Source organism: Lytechinus variegatus, chromosome 6, assembly GCF_018143015.1.
Source record: "Lytechinus variegatus isolate NC3 chromosome 6, Lvar_3.0, whole genome shotgun sequence".
NCBI classification, from domain to species: Eukaryota; Metazoa; Echinodermata; class Echinoidea; order Temnopleuroida; family Toxopneustidae; genus Lytechinus; species Lytechinus variegatus.
In genome coordinates, this window is record NC_054745.1 from 23912176 (window position 1) to 23921706 (window position 9531).

At 36.6% G+C, this 9531-nt stretch overlaps 1 long non-coding RNA gene across 1 annotated transcript; it reads right to left on the reverse strand.

Moving 5' to 3' along the window:
• Positions 1 to 3494: 3494 nt before the first annotated feature.
• Positions 3495 to 6704, reverse strand: LOC121416568. The gene is made up of 3 exons (XR_005970201.1): positions 6665 to 6704; positions 3936 to 4055; positions 3495 to 3510 (listed from the first exon to the last, which is right to left on the reverse strand). It is a non-coding gene; the product is annotated as an uncharacterized LOC121416568 (long non-coding RNA).
• Positions 6705 to 9531: the final 2827 nt, after the last annotated feature.

A 9531-nucleotide genomic window follows, 5' to 3' on the forward strand; every position in this document is an offset into this window, starting at 1 on the left:
GTGGGCAATCAATAATTATAACATTTGTGGGTAAAGTGCATTATTACATTTGTGGGTAAAGTATTATTACATTTGTGGGGTGTCTGAAAAACGAAGACCGAAGACCGGGGACACGTATCACACCCGTGTGAAAGCGTTTGTAGTTCACGCACGAAGCGTGTACAAAGCAGTGCAAAGTGTGTACAAAACACGTGCGCGGGTTAGAATGGACTTTGGACCTTGCCCCCTACACATGTTCTCCCATTGACATAACGCATGTCCCCGGTCTTCGATCTTCGTTTTCCAGACCTGTTGTTGGGTGTCTGGAAAACGAAGACAGAAGACCGGGGCCATCGCATCCGTCTAGCTAAAATAAACCATTATTATATTCACTCAAATTCAGGAATATTCTGATATTGGATATGTAATGAATTATGATTGGTTAATGATTAATTGTATGGATATCGTAATGTGAATGATAATTGATTGAGCAATATATCGCGCTCAGCTCAGCTGGCATTAAAATTTTATACCATTGACATAACGCATGTCCCCGGTCTTCGATCTTCGTTTTCCAGACCTGTTGTTGGGTGTCTGGAAAACGAAGACAGAAGACCGGGGCCATCGCATCCGTCTAGCTAAAATAAACCATTATTATATTCACTCAAATTCAGGAATATTCTGATATTGGATATGTAATGAATTATGATTGGTTAATGATTAATTGTATGGATATCGTAATGTGAATGATAATTGATTGAGCAATATATCGCGCTCAGCTCAGCTGGCATTAAAATTTTATACCATTGACATAACGCATGTCCCCGGTCTTCGATCTTCGTTTAATTTCCAGACCTGTTGTTGGGTGTCTGGAAAACGAAGACAGAAGACCGGGGCCATCGCATCCGTCTAGCTAAAATAAACCATTATTATATTCAGATGAAGTTCAGGAATATTCTGATATTGGATATGTAATGAATTATGATTGGTTAATGATTAATTGTATGGATATCGTAATGTGAATGATAATTGATTGAGCAATATATCGCGCTCAGCTCAGCTGTCATTAAAATTTTATACCATTTACATAACGCATGTCCCCGGTCTTCGATCTTCGTTTTCCAGACCTGTTGTTGGGTGTCTGGAAAACGAAGACAGAAGACCGGGGCCATCGCATCCGTCTAGCTAAAATAAACCATTATTATATTCAGATCAAATTCAGGAATATTCTGATATTGGATATGTAATCAGTTATAATTGGCTGATAAGTTAATGATTAATTGTATGGATCGTGATGCATGATAATTGATTGAGCAATTATATCGCGCTCAGCTCAGCTGGCCTTAAAATTTTACTACCATTGACATAACGCATGTCCCCGGTCTTCGATCTTCGTTTTCCAGACCTGTTGTTGGGTGTCTGGAAAACGAAGACAGAAGACCGGGGCCATCGCATCCGTCTAGCTAAAATAAACCATTATTATATCCAGATCAAATTCAGGAATATTCTGATATTGGATATGTAATGAATTATGATTGGTTAATGATTAATTGTATGGATATCGTAATGTGAATGATAATTGATTGAGCAATATATCGCGCTCAGCTCAGCTGGCATTAAAATTTTATTTTGAAAATTTTCCTAACGAGACATACCGAAATGCAATGTTGATGTTATAGGTTGAATTTTCCAATTTCTGCCCTATTTGCTAAGTGAAATGCAAGTTAATCAGATTATTCGGTCCGTAGAAACAGGTTGGTTTAAGAGCGATAAGAATATTCGAGTCCGGAAAAGATAAACTGTTTTTAATGATTTACTGTAGAAACACCCCAAAAGTTTATAATAAATACAATAAAGATACATTAAGAAATAAATAATATATCACACATAGAAAGAAAATATAATGAAAATAGGGAAAGAAAATTATTCAATTTGGAACACTAAAAAACAGAAAAAATAGAGACCTCTTTTTGCAAAATATATAGAAAATAATATATACAAGATACCCACTTATTTCTTTTCTGTCTATTTTTGCTGTGCTGAATCAGATGAATAACTCAACTATGTGTGAGAAATAATATGATTATTGTCTTACACAGAATCAGTAGTCAATTGTAATTTTTTACAACCTAGCTTGGACAAAATTTGAATTCATATAATACAAAAAATATATAAATTGTGATTTTGTATATTCATGAGGACTTGAAGAGAACAGTTTTACCAAAAAATAACAACTTTAATTCGTCATAACTTCGTTAATCCTCAACAAATTTTGATGAAATTTTCAGTGCTTTTTGTTTGTCTGATGCACACTTTGAATTATATCACATAACTTTCAGTCTCGAGTACCTCTAGCCCTTCAATCAAATGGGTTGGACGACCGGTTACATTTTACACATAAAATAGTTATGAGAATGAAGGGGACCATAGAAAGAAAGCATAGAAGAGGGGAGATTTTGGTAGGGAGAGAATGAATCAGAAAAACATCATGCTGAAAATTTCGTTAACATCTAATAATAACAAAGTTATTGAATTTGAAATTTTAACAATGTTTTGGTAAAAAACTAACCTAATGTACACATGATTGTCAGGAATATTTGCTAGGCTTATTGTATGAAATGAAATCATAATTATTTCATATTTTCATACATGTGTGTATGATATGTCCCAAGTATCATATCATTATTTCCAGCAATGCATATCTTCACATTAAAGGTCAAGTCCACCACAGAAAATGTTGTTTTGAATCAACAGAGAAAAATCAGGCAAGCATCATGCAAAATATTTCATCAAAATCGGATGCAAAATTTCGCTTATATTTCACAAAATAGTTATATGCACAATTTACCCACATGCATATGAGAGAATCGATGATGTCCCTCACTTTTTGTTTTGTTTTTCATTGTTTTACTTCTACAATATTTCAATTTTTACAGATTTGACAATAAGGACCAACTGGACTGAACCAAATAATGTTAAGCAATGGTAACTCCACATATTCAGTGAGAAATAAAACTTTATTTCAAAGGTCAATGGGGAGAAAATTATATTTCATATTTAAAAAAACAAAAGAAAAGTGAATGAGTGATGTCATCAGTTCCCTCATTTGCATACCGACCAGGATGTGCATATAACTATTAAGTGAAATTGAGTGAAACTTAAAAATGTCATACCTTTCTTATTTTTCATCCGATTTTTATGTTTCATTTTTCTCTATTTAATCAAATCAACTTTTTGTTAGGGTGGACATGTCTTTGAAATAAATTTTCACTCCATTTTTTATAGTCCTCGGAGGACAAAGTGTAAATAAGCATGACTTCTTGTAATAAAATACAAAAGAACAAGAGGGGATATGACATCAGCTTGGGTACGTCGTGGTCTAGTGGTTCTGACTCTCACCTTACAAACAGAGGGTCATGAATTTGAGTCCTAGTCATGGTGTGTTTTCCTTGAGCCCGAAATTTATCCACACTATGCTGCACTAGACCCAGGTGAAGTGAATGGGTACCCGGCAGGATTAATTCCTTGAAGCTGTAATAAGAAATATTGGATGAAAACAATGCAAAGGACAGTATATTAGCTAAAGGTTCAAAACATCAATGCTTGTCGTGTGTTTAAGCTTTCTTTAGAAGTTCTTATATTTTTTTAAATATCGAGAAATTTGCAGTATACACTACCATTCAATTGAACGGTACCAATTAACAAATATCAACATTTTGTAAAATATGATAAATAAATTTATGTTTAACCATAGATGGGAAGAAAATAACCTATTATCTAATGGGAGGCCCCAATGATGACAAATACCACAACAAATGAATACATGAGGACAAAGTGTCCACCCCTCAGCCAACATACTGATTTTTTTTTTCAGCTATGCCACTGCAGGAATACAATCTGTTTTATCTCATGAAGCTTTGCAATTTTTCTACTGAAGAAAATTCTTACACACATACCTTTCATAAACTCCATTTTTTTCTTGTACACGGCACGTTTTCTGTGTTCAACACCCGTCGTGTCATTCCCATGTAAGGCTGGACCATCTCCCTTATCATCCAGTGTATCCGTCGTCCAAACTTTGAAAATGAAATAAAATCAATTTAAGTGTTGTAAAATCTGCATGTATGTGCAGATACAAACAAAAATAGAATACTAATATAGTAATAGAAAAAGAATGATCTTAGAACTTTAATTTTAGAGATATTTTTCATGGATCTCTGATTACCAGCCCACAATTCAGGAATACAATAATAAAATGTGATATTGTTCAGCTTAGTTCAGACAAGGCTGTATTATAAATGTGCATGCTTTATACTAGTAATAGCTATGTCATCTGAAATCAAATTTCCAGAGCAGCAATTTTCAAAAGGAGGGTAATCGATGACATAAATTCCATTTCCCTGGTATTGACAATCCCAGAAGCGGATCCAAGTGGGCACATTTGACCTGGGGTCCGTTGTATATTTTGAGTTGCAATAAATCGCAACTCTAAATATCATACGCAACTTGATTTTCAACCAATCAACAGCGCGCATTTGGGACTTGCGATTGATTTTTTGACCTGGGTTTAAACGCAACTCTTTCTGCAATGGACCCCTGTGCCCCCACCTTGAGAGCAAGATAAAAACGTGGCTTTCTTTAATACACAAGTGTTGTTGAGAAATCATGGATCCGTTCATGGACAATCGTATGCCAGTGGATGAATTCCAGACATTGTTTTAGGCAAGTTTTGATCAGTAAATAAATAAAAACAGATAAAATGTGATCACAGGACAAACTTAAAAAAGGATAAAATTTACTTTAAAAATTGATATGCCTAGCCCCATGAAATGATCTAATAATAACCTCCCGCATTAATGCTTCACAAGTTTCACACCAGCCAACTTCGAGCAAAACTCCCCACCAGAAATTGTCGTATTTGTCTACACACGTTTTGAGGTCAATACACAATATGCCCACCACTTTTCAAAATATTGCGGATCGCTTGGATTTGCCGTCATGTTGAAATGGACCGAAGTTATGCGACCAAAAGATTCACATGCGGCATGCTGGCTGTTTGTTCGCCACATGTTAGCATGATTTGTTTGCTAACTTCAGTCCCAATAAACATTACAGCGAATCCAATCCGCGAAGTGATTTCTACGGATTAGATCAACCATTTGTCAACGCCTCGAGATCTAAGACTAAATACAGCCGTTCCCGATATTTTGAAAAGAGGTGGTATTAACATCGAAATGTGACTGAGAGACCTGTCATGACATTTGGGAACAAATTTTGGTGATGAGGTATGCTGGTAACACAACGAACAATTGTGTACAACGGATAGCGGAGCGTGAACGTAGCGGTCGTGTACATTTTTGCTTATTACATGACGTCATCCAGCCCCTGCCGAGAACCAATTTATGAATGAAAATATAGTAAGCATGCGCAGTGCAAGCCTTTTATTTCCCCACACAGAATTCCACCAAAACAAGTGTGCAATTCTCTATCACCTCGTACCAAAATCGACCTAGAATTTCACTTTCCCGTATTTTATATGAATTATGAAAGGTATTCTCGGAGGATCTATTTTCTCACCGATACTGCACAGGTAAGCAAATTTCGATTACTTCTTGCTTTTCTGTCAAAATCTTACGAATTAGCGTCTATATGCCATCGTGTTCGTTGGAATTTGTAGAGTCTATCGCAACGTGCGCAAAGTCAATTGGCTTCCGGGTTTCGGAGCGTCGCGTGAATATGCATGAAATTGCAGTTTCGATAATTTTCGATCGATACCGGAGCGATCCGATCACGAACCAAAACTATTTACGGCGTACACAACGTGACCGGATATCGTTATCGCTATCGATACTTCCGCACGCAGTCCGAAGGAATTATTTTTGGGACCACGTGGTCATGACGTGATCTGCGCGATTGACCAATCAGCGGTCTTCGAATCGCTGTGCGGAGACGATCTATCCGTTGTACACAGTCTATGGACAATTGTTCGTTGTGGGTAATCGGCCGGTGCAAAACTGCATTAGCGCCACTTTTCTCTGCATAATTATTGCAGCCTCTGTAGAAAAATTGAATAGGAATCGTTTGTCACTCTGTCCAGTCACAGTTCCACACACAAAGTGCACATTTCACCCTATGTGCGATGAGTGGTGTGTACAGTGTAACTTTATAGGGGCTGCGTAGTCTTTATCATTTTTCAAACTTTAGGACCCCTACCATGTTTCACCTCCATTTTATCTCATTTACCAACATCTATCAACAACAACAAATTATAGACCTAATTCCAAAACAATATTTGTCGGCAAGTTTTCAATTTCAGTGAATTACGTTGTGCAGTGCAGTGTTTCACAATTAACGCTTTGACAGTCTTGACATTAGCATTAACAAATCATTCATTCATGAATTCAACGTATTCAGAGATGGTTTTTGTAAAACATTGACAATAAACATCAGGCAATACGAGCGAATTACTAATCTATTCCATGCTCGCCGAGCTCAACTCAGCCAACACAAAGCATAAGCACTCCCTATCGTCATAGCCACGTCCCGGCCAGTAGAGCAGCGGCCAGCGCCAACGGGGCATGCAATGGCGGTGGCAGTGCAGTGCAGTGGTCGTGGCAGTACACCGACATCTAATATTTTGAGACAATTTGAGAAATAAATCAAAGAAAATTGTTATAGAACTTACTGTTTAGCCTTCTACAAATGACTTTGAAGTCGCTGTCCGAATCTGACCCGTGTTCCTTTAGTTTTTGATGAATTATCGACGGACTTATCAACAGCAAAACGGCGGTCCCGGTAGATGGAGTTTTCTTTTTCAAATATTGCAATTGGCGGTTAGACGTGCGCGCGCGTACGTGCGTGCGATAGAGCTAGCTAACAAGCAGCCAAGCGGCCCTGCTTGCCAACGCGAAAGGGAGGGGGGGGGGGGGGGGGGGGGGGTGAATTAAAACCAAATCAGGGGTGTCTTCTTATTCCTCTCGATTGGCTCTGGGTTGGAAACCATGATGGCGTGTCACTGTTTTCCTTGGATCTTGGAATCTATGAAAAAAGTTTTCGATCCCTTCACTTTTTTTTCCTGTATTCTCTTATTTTCTTTTTTATTTTCGTTGTCTTTTTTCTTTTCTGTTAATCTTTCTTTTCTTCATTGCCTTTTTTCTTTTCTTGTTTTTTCCCCTTAATATATATTTTTTTACTCACTCCTCATCTTCCCTTTTAATTTGCTTTTGTAATGATAGAAATTGAGATTTCATTCAGTAGATTTCTTTTCTGTTACATTGTACTATACCCTGATGGCGGCAGGGAATTTTGATAGGGGTGAGGGAGCAAGACCATGTGGATAAATCATTTCAATCAAGTAATGATCGGCCTATAGAATATCTCTCCTCTTTATAAACGCTGTCCACAAGTGGGAAAGAATAATTAGGGCCTAAAAAATAGAATTAGAATTTTGAAAATATCATTTGTAAAAAAAAAGAGAGAAATAATTCATGATTGGAAGCAGCTATAATAGTGTACAAATGGGTTCAGAGGGGGCTTTTGACGTTGCAGACAGACCAAATCAGATCGACATGATTTGCGGATGGGAATTTGATAGAGGTTGGGGGACCAAGACAACCAACAGTGAATTTATTTTGAGCAAAATATGGGGCATTGCAAGAAACTTGCAATCGAAGCAATCGAATGCAAAGTAATTTCAGACTCCAAAATCATGAGATTCATACTTTTCATTGCAAACTTGCAACTGATCCATAAAAAAATCCAAATTGTTATGTTCTAGATAAACTTAATGTTTATCATCACCTGTAAATTTGCATCTGATCGAATTTTGGGATTGATTGCAAATATCTTCTTGGAACACTCAATATATAGTTTTTTTTTTATAAAAAGCGGCCATAAACAAGCAAAATTATTATAAAAATAGAATAAAACTTATTAATTAAAAATCAAAACCCTTATTATCAAAAAAGATTTCATTGACCGATTGATTTTATTTTTGCACCCATTGCATTAGATTTAAATTTAGAAAGTAACATGTACAATTGTAAAATATAACAAATTTATAATGTTGTATTATAACCACTGGATCAATAATATTTAAACACATATAGACCTTTTACTTAATAAGGAAAAAGACAATTTAAAAGAATGCAAGATACCATGTTTACAATCATGAGCGATTACACTTGATTTGGGGAAGCTGCTCGCATAAAAGTCACAGCTCAAATATTTAATTAACTCTAAATACCTTTTAATCTTTGATATATTTTCTTTAAATCTTCGGAATTATGATAATGGGTAATGCAATTGGGCATACCATTCACCATTAACATTAATGGCATTCATTAGGCAAACACCACTAAGCCACTATGGCTTTACAATTATCCAACATGATTATATATACCACTAGGCACATACTACTAAGACACCATATTGGGTATATGGTATACCATTGATACCAATCATACCATTATAGAGGCACATACTACTGAGACACCATTGGGTATATGGTATACCATGCAGTCATACCATTAGAGGCACATACTACTCAGACACCATTTGACACCACTGAGACACCATTGGGTAATGGTATACCATTCACCATACTAACCATACCATTATACATATTATAGAGGCACATACTACTGAGACACCATTGAATATCACTGAGACACAATTTGGTATATGGTATACCATTCATCATACCAGTCATACCATTATAGAGACACATACTACTGAGACACCATTGAATACCACTGAGACACCATTGTATACCACTGAGACACCATTGGTGTATGGTATACCATTCATTATACCAGTCATACCATTAGAGGCATATACTACTGAGACACTATTGAATACCACTGATACTCCATTGTATACCAGTGAGACACCATTGGTGTACGGTATACCATTGATCATACCAATCATACCATTACAGGCACATACTACTGAGACACCATTGAATACCACTGAGACACCATTGTATACCACTGAGACACCATTGTATACCACTGAGACACCATTGGTGTATGGTATACCATTCATTATACCAGTCATACCATTAGAGGCATATACTACTGAGACACTATTGAATACCACTGAGACACCATTGTATACCACTGAGACACCATTGGTGTATGGTATACCATTGATCATACCAATCATACCATTACAGGCACATACTACTGAGACACCATTGAATACCACTGAGACACCATTGTATACCACTGAGACACCATTGGTGTATGGTATACCAATGATCATACCAGTCATACCATTACAAGCACATACCACTGAGACACCATTGAATACCACTGAGACACCATTGGGTAATGGTATACCATTCGTCATACCAATCATATCATTAGTCACATACCGCTGAGACACCATTGGGTATATGGTATACCATTTACCATTAAATAAACTACCAATTACCATTAAGAACTTACCATTGAAACACCACTTAAATACCATTCGCGTACCATTTACCATTCAGATCACCATTCAACTACCATTCGGCACCATTCAAATACCATTGGCGATTTTTATAAG